This window comes from Cervus canadensis, chromosome 5 (genome assembly GCF_019320065.1).
Source record: "Cervus canadensis isolate Bull #8, Minnesota chromosome 5, ASM1932006v1, whole genome shotgun sequence".
NCBI classification, from domain to species: domain Eukaryota; kingdom Metazoa; phylum Chordata; class Mammalia; order Artiodactyla; family Cervidae; genus Cervus; species Cervus canadensis.
The window spans coordinates 67627523-67638133 of record NC_057390.1 but is presented as its reverse complement, the minus strand read 5'-3'; positions in this window follow the sequence as shown (position 1 = coordinate 67638133).

Genomic DNA, 10611 nt, shown 5'->3' with positions numbered 1-10611 from the left:
TCTTGGCACTGGGCCTCCTAGCAACAACTTCTGCCTGAGCAGACAACACAGGCCGTGGTACCCGGGGCGTCTCAGTGGTACCTGCATTTTTCTGAGCAGTTGACATGGCTCTTTTCGGTGTAAGTGTCGAGGAAGGAGATGCTGGGAATGTTCACATTGGCTTCAGTTGGCTTTGCCGGTTATGCTGTCCTGAGAGAAGCATATGTCTCTGCTTGCCTCTCATGCCTAGGCGCTTCTGTCACATTTTTCATCTTCCAGGAACACTTCGAAATCTCCTTCGTTTGTTTGAATTCCCACCTCTTCGCCCACATGGCAATTAGAGAGGTTGGTGATTGCCAGGTGCTTATTAAGTGGAGTCATAAGTAGTCCTGCTTCTTTGGGCAGCTGTAAATGCCTTAAAAGCATGCAGAGAGCTTTTTAGTTTTTTTTTTTTAATTGAGAAAAACAATAAGGGGCCACCTCCACTGGGTTTTAACAGAGTCTGTCGGGGAATTCTGCAATTCCAGCTGAGTCTAGGTCTTGGTCCAAACTGGTTCAGTGATCTGGGTTGATGGTAAATGCTGTCAATTACTTTTCTAACAAAGTTGGAGTTCTTCAGACTGAGTGGGGTTCTCTCCCAGGAAAGACGTCTTGGTGAGAAGCTCCCAGGGCCGTCTCCTATGCTGGACCTAGAGTTTCCCAAATGGATGCTTGTCACTGGGCTTTCTTTGTTCACTGGACTGCTGCTGGGTAAGGGAACAGGAATTTCCCCTGGAGTTGCTATTTTCCAAGGCTGTCAGCAATGTTTGTTTCTTGGGCTAGTGAATGAGACGGTATATGTGAAGGCACAAGGAAAGGTATGACGTGCTAAAAAAGGGAAAAAAAAAAAGGAGACTTGGTTATAAAGTTGACTGATGCAACTTGATTACAGCATAGCCCCTGGGTTTTGGGCTCCGAGGTGTGTTTGGAATGAAAAGGTGTGATTTCCCCTTGGGTCCTGTGTGTTTAAAGGATGGATGGGTACTTGTTCGTGGGCAGCCCAACCCTGCTGGCCCAGGGCCCACCAGGCCTGAAGGTCGAGGAGTGCTGACGGCCTTCCCACCCCACCAGCCTCGCACCTGCCCTTGTTCTCGAGTCTGTTCCTTCCCTGACACAACAAAAGGACTGTTTCCTGAGAAGCTGTGAGCTGTTAGGACAAGTCCACCCGCCCTTCTTCACAACTGGTCTTCGCCTTTTCGGGCCCTGCCTGGAGTGGAGAGAAACTATGACCCCCGACTCTGCCCTCTGGGATGGGATTGTCCTCCTTCCTCCCCACCGGCCCCACTGGACAGACAGATGGACCAGGAGAGCATCTGGGGCACCATCTCAGGCTGTGAGCTGTTGTCTCTGGGAAGTTCCCCCTGGTTTAAAGGAAAAAATAAAACCTGCTCCAGGCTCCACCTCTGGAACTATCAAATCCTTAATCAAACTAAACACCTTCAGAAGTCCTTGTTAAGGACTCAGCCAGTGAAGTAAAAAACCAAAATACACACACTCAGCTGGTTGGTAATAGTGCTCAGCTGAGTGTCTCTGAGGACACTTGGAGGTCATGCTTATACATGGGGGGACTCCAGTCTTGATCCAAAGGTGCAGTACAAGGGGCTATGGGACCTTGACTCTGGGGCTGCCCTAGAATATAGCACTGTTGTGCCCTTCAGGACATTTAGAGATGATTCAGTGTTTAGGTATGCAAATTTTTTTAATTGAGGTAAAATCCACAAAACCATAAAAGCCAACCATTTTATGAACATCTCTGGCAGTCCAGTGGTTGAAATTTCCAATGCTGGGGGTGCAGTTTGGATCCCTGGTCAGGGTGCTAGGATCCCACATGCCTCCTAGCCAAAAAAAAAAAGCAAACAAACATAAAACAGAAGCAGTATTTTTAACAAATTCAGTATTTAGACTTAAGAAAAAAATGGTCCACATCAAAAAATCTTTTAAAAACTAACCATTTAAAAGTGAACAATTCAGTGACATTTAGTACCGTCACAGTGTTGTGCAATGACCATTTCTGTCTAGGTCTAAAACATTTTCATCACTGTGAGAGGAAGCCCTGACGCATTACACAGTTACTCCCCGCCCCGCTGCCTCCAGCCCCTGGCAACCACCCATCTGCCTACTGTCTCTATGGATTTATATTGAAGTAGAACTTCTGAGAATCCCAATGACTCTATTTTTTGAACTAAAAAACAATCGTGAGACCTTAGCATGGAAAATAATATCAATGAATAGTGATGTAGTTTCCTTCTTATTTTAGCACTTTGTAGATTTTATATGCTTTCACATACCCGATCTCGTTCAGAAGCCTAAGAGACAAATGCTGCTGAACACGTTGGAAATTATCAGCTCCAGGAGAAATTCCTTTTCCCTTATGCAGTGGTGTGTCTGGTACGCTGGCAAATACAGTCACCACCTTGATCTACTGCATGAGGCATGCATTTGTTTCTCAAGGAAAGATGGAAAAAATCTGAAAAGACAGATTTTGTTCATGGATAAAAACAGGCACCTCTTTTTGTGTTGTAAGCATAGGAAAACCACATTTAAATTAACTTAAAAATTAATGTTGATGGAAACTGTCACCATCATATTCTTATAGGTATGATGGAGAAAATATTCATTCAAAATTATTTTTGTGTTCCTACCAAGTCCATGACACCATGCAGACACCACTAGGGATGAAGTCGTATAAGACTATACAGATGTTATATAAGGTGTCTCTTTGCCTCACAGTCAAGTGTTTTCATTTGAAATAACAATTACTATGAAGAGGTTTCCCTCAAGGAGGTTGCAATATGATGGGAGGACAGGGACAGGAAAGACATATTCACAGTAGAATATGATAAGTGGCTCAGCTTGTGGCTGGTGGGGGTTTCAGAGAAGATTCTGCAGTGGAAGGGTCCCTGGGCTGGGAGGGGAGTGGGGTCTGTATGGACAGAGTAGAGGGTGGGCATGCTGGGCAGGGAAGAGTCTGAGCAAAGACCTGTGCAGAAGGAAAGCATGGGGCGACCTTGGGAACCAGGAAGGAGTACCCAGCATCTGGAGCATGGGCAGGTTTGGGGGATGCTGGAAATTTAACCTGAGATCTTAAGAGCCTCAATGACAGGCCTGAGTCTTGCTGTCAGTTGGTCATTCAGCCCAACATAGTGCCTGTTTTTGCCAGGCTGTCCTCTGTGCTTTGGAGGCAGAGGTGATAAGCAATCACATGCATACACACACACACACACACACACACACACACACAGGTGATAAGTACTCACATGCACACACACCCACACGCATACACACCAGCCATTGTCTAATGGAGCAGTCTGATCACATAATTACAAGGTCAGTGAGTGCCTCAAAGTCATATAAGCTATTTTGGCTGCAGATTATCACTGGGACTTTCCCTAATCTGGGGGGCTTTTCCAGAACTAGCCCCACTTAAGCTGGGACTCCAAAAGTCAGCAGAAATGAGACCTTTGTTTTGAGGTATTGGGAGCTGTAGACGAAGGATCGGTGGATGCGGCTACAGTCACTCTAGGAAGATTAAGGTAGGTGTCCAGGGTGGTGGGGGTGGGGCAGAGAGAGGCCAGGGGCTGGGAGCTCTTGAGAAGGTTCTGCCCACAGTCCAGGAGAGAGCCTGCCTGTCTCCCGTCTGCCCTCCTTCACCTGCTTTAACAGAGAAGGGGTCCTCCTGCTCCCCAAAACTCATTCCTCCCACCTTCTTCTCAGGGATCCTCTTCAAGCAGCTTCTTCCTCTTCTTATTCCATCACTGACCTCTAACTCTCTAAGGGTCCTTTCCTTTAAATGAGGTCAAGTCTCGCCCATTTTAAACATAAGAATCCTTCATGACTCCACCCCTAGGTCAGCTCCAGAGGAGTTATCTCTACGTGCTGGGCCCACTTCCTCACCTCCCACTCTTCCTTCAACCCACTCAAGTCTGCCTCCACCTCCACTGTCCTGAGGCTACTTCCTTGTGACCAAATCCTACAGACTTGTCTCAGCCTGCATCTTCCTTGACTGTAGCATCACTGATGGCTCTGCTCACTGCTCCTTCCTTGCAGTGCCATTTTCTTTGACTGCCTTCTTCCTGTCCTCATCTTTCCCTCACCACCACCAACTCCTGTCTTACCTCCTAAGTGTGTTTCAGATCTGAGTATTCTATCCAGCTCTACTGTTACCGTCCTTGTATGAGCCTCTGTCACCCCTCACCCAGACAACTCCAATCCCCACCTGCAGCCAGAACATCAGCATTGTGTCTGCAGGTTTTGGGTCCCAATCACTAAACTGAAGCTATAATTCTCCCACTTGACCCCTGTCTTAGAGGTATATCAATTAGGATTACATTCAGCTGCCAGTGACAGAAAACCCAAATAAGCAGAACTGTGAATACACAGAGCTTCTTTCTCTCCCTTAAAAGTCTGGAGCCAGAAGCTTGAGGGCTGGTCTGGCGGTTTCAGGAGGTTGTCAGGGTCCAGGATCTTCTTTTCTGTCTGTTCCCAAGATATGCCTCTAATTTCCATGATCTACATTCTGGCAAACTCTAGCCATCATATTTGCTTTCCAAGAAACAGTCTGGCAGAATGGGAGAGGGGCTTCCCCTTCCCTCTTTTATTTCAACTCCCATTTTACAGAGACTTTCCTGAAAGTCCTTTTGACATTTCTGCTTATATTTTGCTAGCTAGAACATATACACATGGTCAGAGCTAGCTGCAAGGGAGTCTGGGAAATGTAATCTTAAATACAGCCTTAGTGGTGTACAGCCTTAGGGTGTAAAACTGAGGGTTGTGTTATTGAGGCAAAAAGGGAAGAATGGGCCCTGGAGTAACCAAAGAGCAGTTTCTGCCATAGTCACTCCAAAATTCACATGCCCCCTTTCTCGTACATCAAATTCATTCCTCTCCTCCCTGGGAGAGATGACCCCAAAGCCTCATGCAGATCAAGAATCAGTAGGCTATGTGCAACCCTTTTCATGGGCTCTACATGGTCTGAGCACATAGAAATGAAAACACTCCACCCCATGCTTACTATGGCAGGTGGAATAGGAGCAGGATAACTGCAGTGAGGGCTCCGATTCAGAGAAAAGAAGCATGGGAACACATCTGGCACTGGTTCCTGACAACGATCAGATACTCATGGGCTGGAGGAGGGAGCCCCGCCTACCCCAGCAGTGGAGCTTTGTCCATTGTCCATGTCCCTGGGCTTTTCCTTCTGGGAGGCTCTTATCCCCCATGGCTACACCTGAAACAGGCATTGGTGAGCGGGGCCCCTGGGAGCTTCAGAGTGTTCACCTCTACTTCCTGCTGCTGCAGACTGTGGATCCCAGTGATTGTATTAGGAAATAATGGTCATAGTCAATACTTTTTATTGTTTGTTCAGTGCATTAAAAAAAAAAAAAGCTTAGCAGGCTTTCAATCTATCTGCTTCTGATCAGTTTCTTATATAAAATCCACAACTACAGACCTAGTGCAGCCATCATTCTAACACTGCAGGGGAACCAGGGGGTCTTGAGAAAGCTAAATTCAAACTTCCCCTGTGCCTAACCATACTGCAGTTTACTTTGATGTGAAGACCTTTGGAGTGATGTGTAAGGACATCTCCTCCCAGAGCTCCCCTCCCTCCCTTTGCTGTCCGGGACTTCAACTGGAGGATGGACAATGATGATACACACCTGACTTCCTCCCACACTTACCTCCTCTCTCACTTCCCCCCCGCCAACCTCCAGACCTGAGATCAGGGCTCTCCCATCTGTTCTCCTCTTTAGATAAAGCTCTAGGGTCAGTTCTGTCCTGCTAGCTTCTTGATATATTACAGAGAAAGTTAAAGACATCCAGAACATCCTTTTTCTTAATAAAGACTGTCTTTTAAGACCATTGTCTGGCTGAGGAATCTGATTTTGAATGTCTGCAACTCAATACTCCTTATCCCCTTCTCTGAATATTTTTTTTTCTTTGATCACTCTAACACTGCTTTCAAGGCAAGCAGACCAATGCACTGACCAGGAAGGTCACATACACAGAAATGCAAAAGAGAAATGTAAGTGATCCTATTTTTCAAAATAGGATCCTGCTTACATCATTCAAGACTTCCTGTTTTACTGAGGGTAAGTCCAAAATGTGTAAGAGTGTTTCATGGGGTTTGATTCCTGCTACCTCCCCAGCTTCATCTGGTCAAACTTCCAGCCTCACATTTTCACAAGAACCACACTGGACTTTTCTCAGTTCCTTCAGCACATATTGCTGAGAACCTTCATAATAACTTTAGTGTAGTCTGGAAAACTTTGCCTCTCTCACTGACCATCTCCTGTTCATTCATTCCTCAGGTTTCAATTTAAAGTCTCTGCCATGGCATCCCTTAGAGTACCTTGCACCTTTGGGACTATTTAACTAACTTTTTTGAATAACACATGATGTATCTCTGCTTCCCATTGGAAATCAGCTGCAGGGGGAGGCAAGAATGACCTCTCTTCTGTCTGCCTGGCACATCATTAGGTCATCATAATCTCTAATCTACATTAGAAAAATGAGTTTCTAAAATGTAAATCTGCTTGAATTCCTTCTCTTTTCACTCAGGTTAAAGTCAGTCTCCTTTATGCAGCTTCCAAAGCAAGGTGTGATCTGGCCCCATCTTTTCTCACTTGTCTCCCTCTCCCCTTCCACATTCATCTAGATTGAAACACTCTTCAGGGTATTGTAGGGGCTGAACTTTTGCCTACAAGTCTTCAGGTAAATTATGCCTAATTCCTGGTATAAACGACTCTCATCCTCTGGCTCCTAGCTGAGAGAGCTGCACTGATGGATGGATAAACGTGTCATTCATCCTGTTCTAGGTGCCAGAAACGGTGCTAAGTGCAAAGGAAACAGCATGAACAAGGCAGACAGCATCCCCAGTCTATCTGCCCTGGATAACCTCACCCTGAGGCTGTTACCTGTCTTTCCTGTGGGCTCCCCTGGCTCTCTGAAAAACGTCTAGCAGTGCCTCATCACACTGTTGCAATGATTGCAACCTGTTTATCTCCCCTGCCAGCCCAGAAGCTATTTTTTGAATGAATCTAGGAAGCATCAAAGTCCTCTTCTGCGGGTAGTTACAAGAAATAGGAAATGGCATAGAACAGATGAGCTGGGTCACAGACACTGTGGGCCAGGGTGCAAGGCAGCACGGACCAGGGGGAGCAAGGATAGACACAAAGGAAACAGAAATGGCCCTTGCTCTTCCTCCTTTCTTAGGGAGTTACAGAAAGTGTGGTCCAAGAAAGGTGTTAGGAGTCAGACACAAAAGGTCACATACTGTATGATTCTGTTTCTTCCATTACTGGAATAGGTATACCCAGAGAGGCTGAACGTGGGTTGGTGGTGGCCAGGGGCTGGGGAGAGAGAGGATGGGGAATGACAGGTACAGGGTTTTCTTCTGGGGGCAGGAAAACGTTTTAGAACCAGGGAGAGGTGGTGGACCACGACACTGTGAACTGTGATAAATGCTGCTGAACCGTACACTTTATTTTATTTTATTTATTTTTTGATGGTACTGTTAATGGAATTGTTTTCTTTTTTTTTTTTTTAATATATTTTTTATTAGTTGGAGGCTAATTACTTTACAATATTGTAGTGGTTTTTGCCATACATTGACATGAATCAGCCATGGATTTACATGTGTTCCCCATCCTGATCCCCCCTCCCGCCTCCCTCCCCATCCCATCCCTCTGGGTCTTCCCAGTGCACCAGCCCCAAGCACTTGTCTCATGCATCCAACCTGGGCTGGTGATCTGTTTCACCCTTAATAATATACATGTTTCGATGCTTTTCTCTCAGAACATCCCACCCTCGCCGTCCCCCCACAGAGTCCAAGAGTCTGTTCTGTACATCTGTGTCTCTTTTCCTGTTTTGCATATAGGGTTATCATTACCATCTTTCTAAATTCCATATATATGCATTAGTATACTGTATTGGTCTTTATCTTTCTGGCTTACTTCACTCTGTATAATGAGCTCCAATTTCATCCATCTTATTAGAACTGATTCAAATGAATTCTTTTTAATGGCTGAGTAATATTCCATGGTGTATACATACAACAGCTTCCTTACACTTTAAAAATGGTTGATTTTATTACGTGAATTTCACCTAAAGAGGAGGAAGGAAGGAAGGAAGGACTTGGAAGCTGGAGGAGGGGAGAGAGAATTTCTTTGCCAGTCCCTGATGAAATCACAGCGACTCCTGGGACTCTGGGGCTTGGTCAGCTTTGACAGGAGAGTCTCCTAGGGTGTCTGGTTCTTCTCCAGGTACAGGTAAGCCTGGAACACCAGGACACTGGCCCCTATGCACCCGGGCATTGGCAAGAGCATCACAGTCTTCTCAGACGCAGGGACTAGAGCAACAGGCCTTCCTGGATGCAGAAGAGAATGCTCGGCACACGTGTGCACCAAGAACTAGGTCTCGAAAGCCAACAGTGAATAAGTGTTTGTGAGCGTGTGTGATCAGTGTGTCCAGCTGAGGGGCAGCATGGTCAAAGGGCAACCACCTAAAGGGCCACTGCTTTCGAGTCCTTCCTCTGTCAGTGAGTGACTATGTGATCGTAAGCAAGTTACTTTTCATTTCTGAATAAAAATGAAAGCCACAGCCATTGCTACGGAATGAGAAATGGTACAGTCACTTTGGAAGACAGCTTGGCAGTTTCTTATAAAACTAAGCATACTCTTAAAATTTTTTTCTTATTTTATTGAAGTATAGTTGATTTACAAGGTTGTGTTAGTTTCTGGTGTATAGCAAAGTGCCCCAGTTTTTTATATATATATAATAGCTTGTATTTGGTAATCCCAAACTCCCACTCCATCCGTCCCCCTTACTCCATCCCCTTTGGCAACCACAAGTCTGTTCTCTATATCTCTATATCTGTGAGTCTGTTTCTGTTTCATAGATAAGTTCATTTGTGTCATATTTTAGATTCCACATATAAGTGATAGCATATGATATTTGTCTTTTTGACTTCACTTAGTATGATAATCTCTAGGTCCATACATGCTGCTGCAAACAGCTTTATTTCATTCTCTTTATGGCTGAGTAGTAGTCCATTATACACACACACACACACACACACCACATCTTCTTTATCCATTCATATGTCCATGGACATTTTGGTTGTTTCCAACACATACATATCTATCAATAGTTACCTTAAATGTCAATGAACTAAATAATCCAATTAAAAGACAGAATGGCAGGTTGGATAAAAAACAAGGGCCTACATTAAACATACTCTTTATGAACCCACAGTGGTGCTTCTAGGTATTTTCCCAAGTGAGTTGAAAAGTTATATCCATGCAAAAACCTGAGCATGGATGTTTACAGCAGCTTTATTCATAACTGCCAAAACTTGGAAGCAACCAAGATGCCCTTCAGGAGGTGGATGAAGAAAGAAACTCTGGTTTCCATTCAGAAAATGGAATATTATTCAGTGGTAGAAATAAATGAGTGATTAAGCCACAAAAAGACATGTGCAGGGTATTGTGTAGACATAGAAGATGTGCTTTTATTTGATGAGCTTGCTCTGTAAAGGGTATGTGTAATAAGCTCTTGGAAAGAAGATTTGCTTTAAACCAAGGGCAGTGGCCTTTCTTGGACTTGTGGGAACAGCAGCAGGTGTGTGGGTTGTGGAGGTGCCAGAGCTCTCACTTCCTCTTCATGTTCTCAGGAGTCCTGGTGGCGACCTGGGTCATCCCCACCCACACTCTGCATACCAAGCCCAGGGTCCAGCCCTCAAACAGCAGTGAGATGGAGCATAAAGGAACCGGGGTGGCCCTTCTGGATTTTTCACACTCAAGATGGAGCCAAGAGCTGACCCTGAGGGATCTAGCACTGGGGTTAGCAGGCATTCAAGGCTTTAAAGTCCTATTGGGTGGCTCATTAGCTGTGTGAATTTGGATGAGTTACTTAACCTTCCTGATCTTCCCTTTTCTTATTTGCAAGATGAGGATAACCCTCCAGAGGATTATTGGAAGGATTATGTGATATAACATACTTAAGGTGACTCAAACCCAGTAAGCTCTGCATAATGATTTACGCCATTGTCATGCTGCCATCCTTCCTTCTTACAACACGAGGGAGGTGCAACCCAGAGAGTGGAAGCAGCTGGTTCATGGCTACACAGCTGGCTCACGGCTGGCTGGAGCTTCCTCTGAAATCATTTCCCCCGCTGCCTTGGTCGGGCCTTTTCTGAGAATCCCTAACAGATAGTATGAATTGATAGCCTGCATTTCACATCATCGTCAGCCCCCTGTGCCCATCAGACAATGGAATTACAAAACCATAGGCTGCTACTTTTTTCCAGCTCTTCCACTAGTTTGCAAACTGGGATGGTTTGTTTGAGTTCCTTTGTGCTGAGCTCCACCCTCTTCATGGAGCCAGCCTCCCTGTGGGAGACAGCAGAGCTCCAAGGAGCATACACCTCTCCCTCTGCAAGAGCTCTGTTAGCATTCCAGAGCCCCTGGCCTGCTCATCCTGCAGCAAGACCCAGTGCCAGACACCATACCCCCACCCCTCCTGAGTGGACCCAGACTCATCAGCATTTCCCTGACTTTGTGACACCTTATCCCTTCCTTGAAAGTGCTGCCTGACATA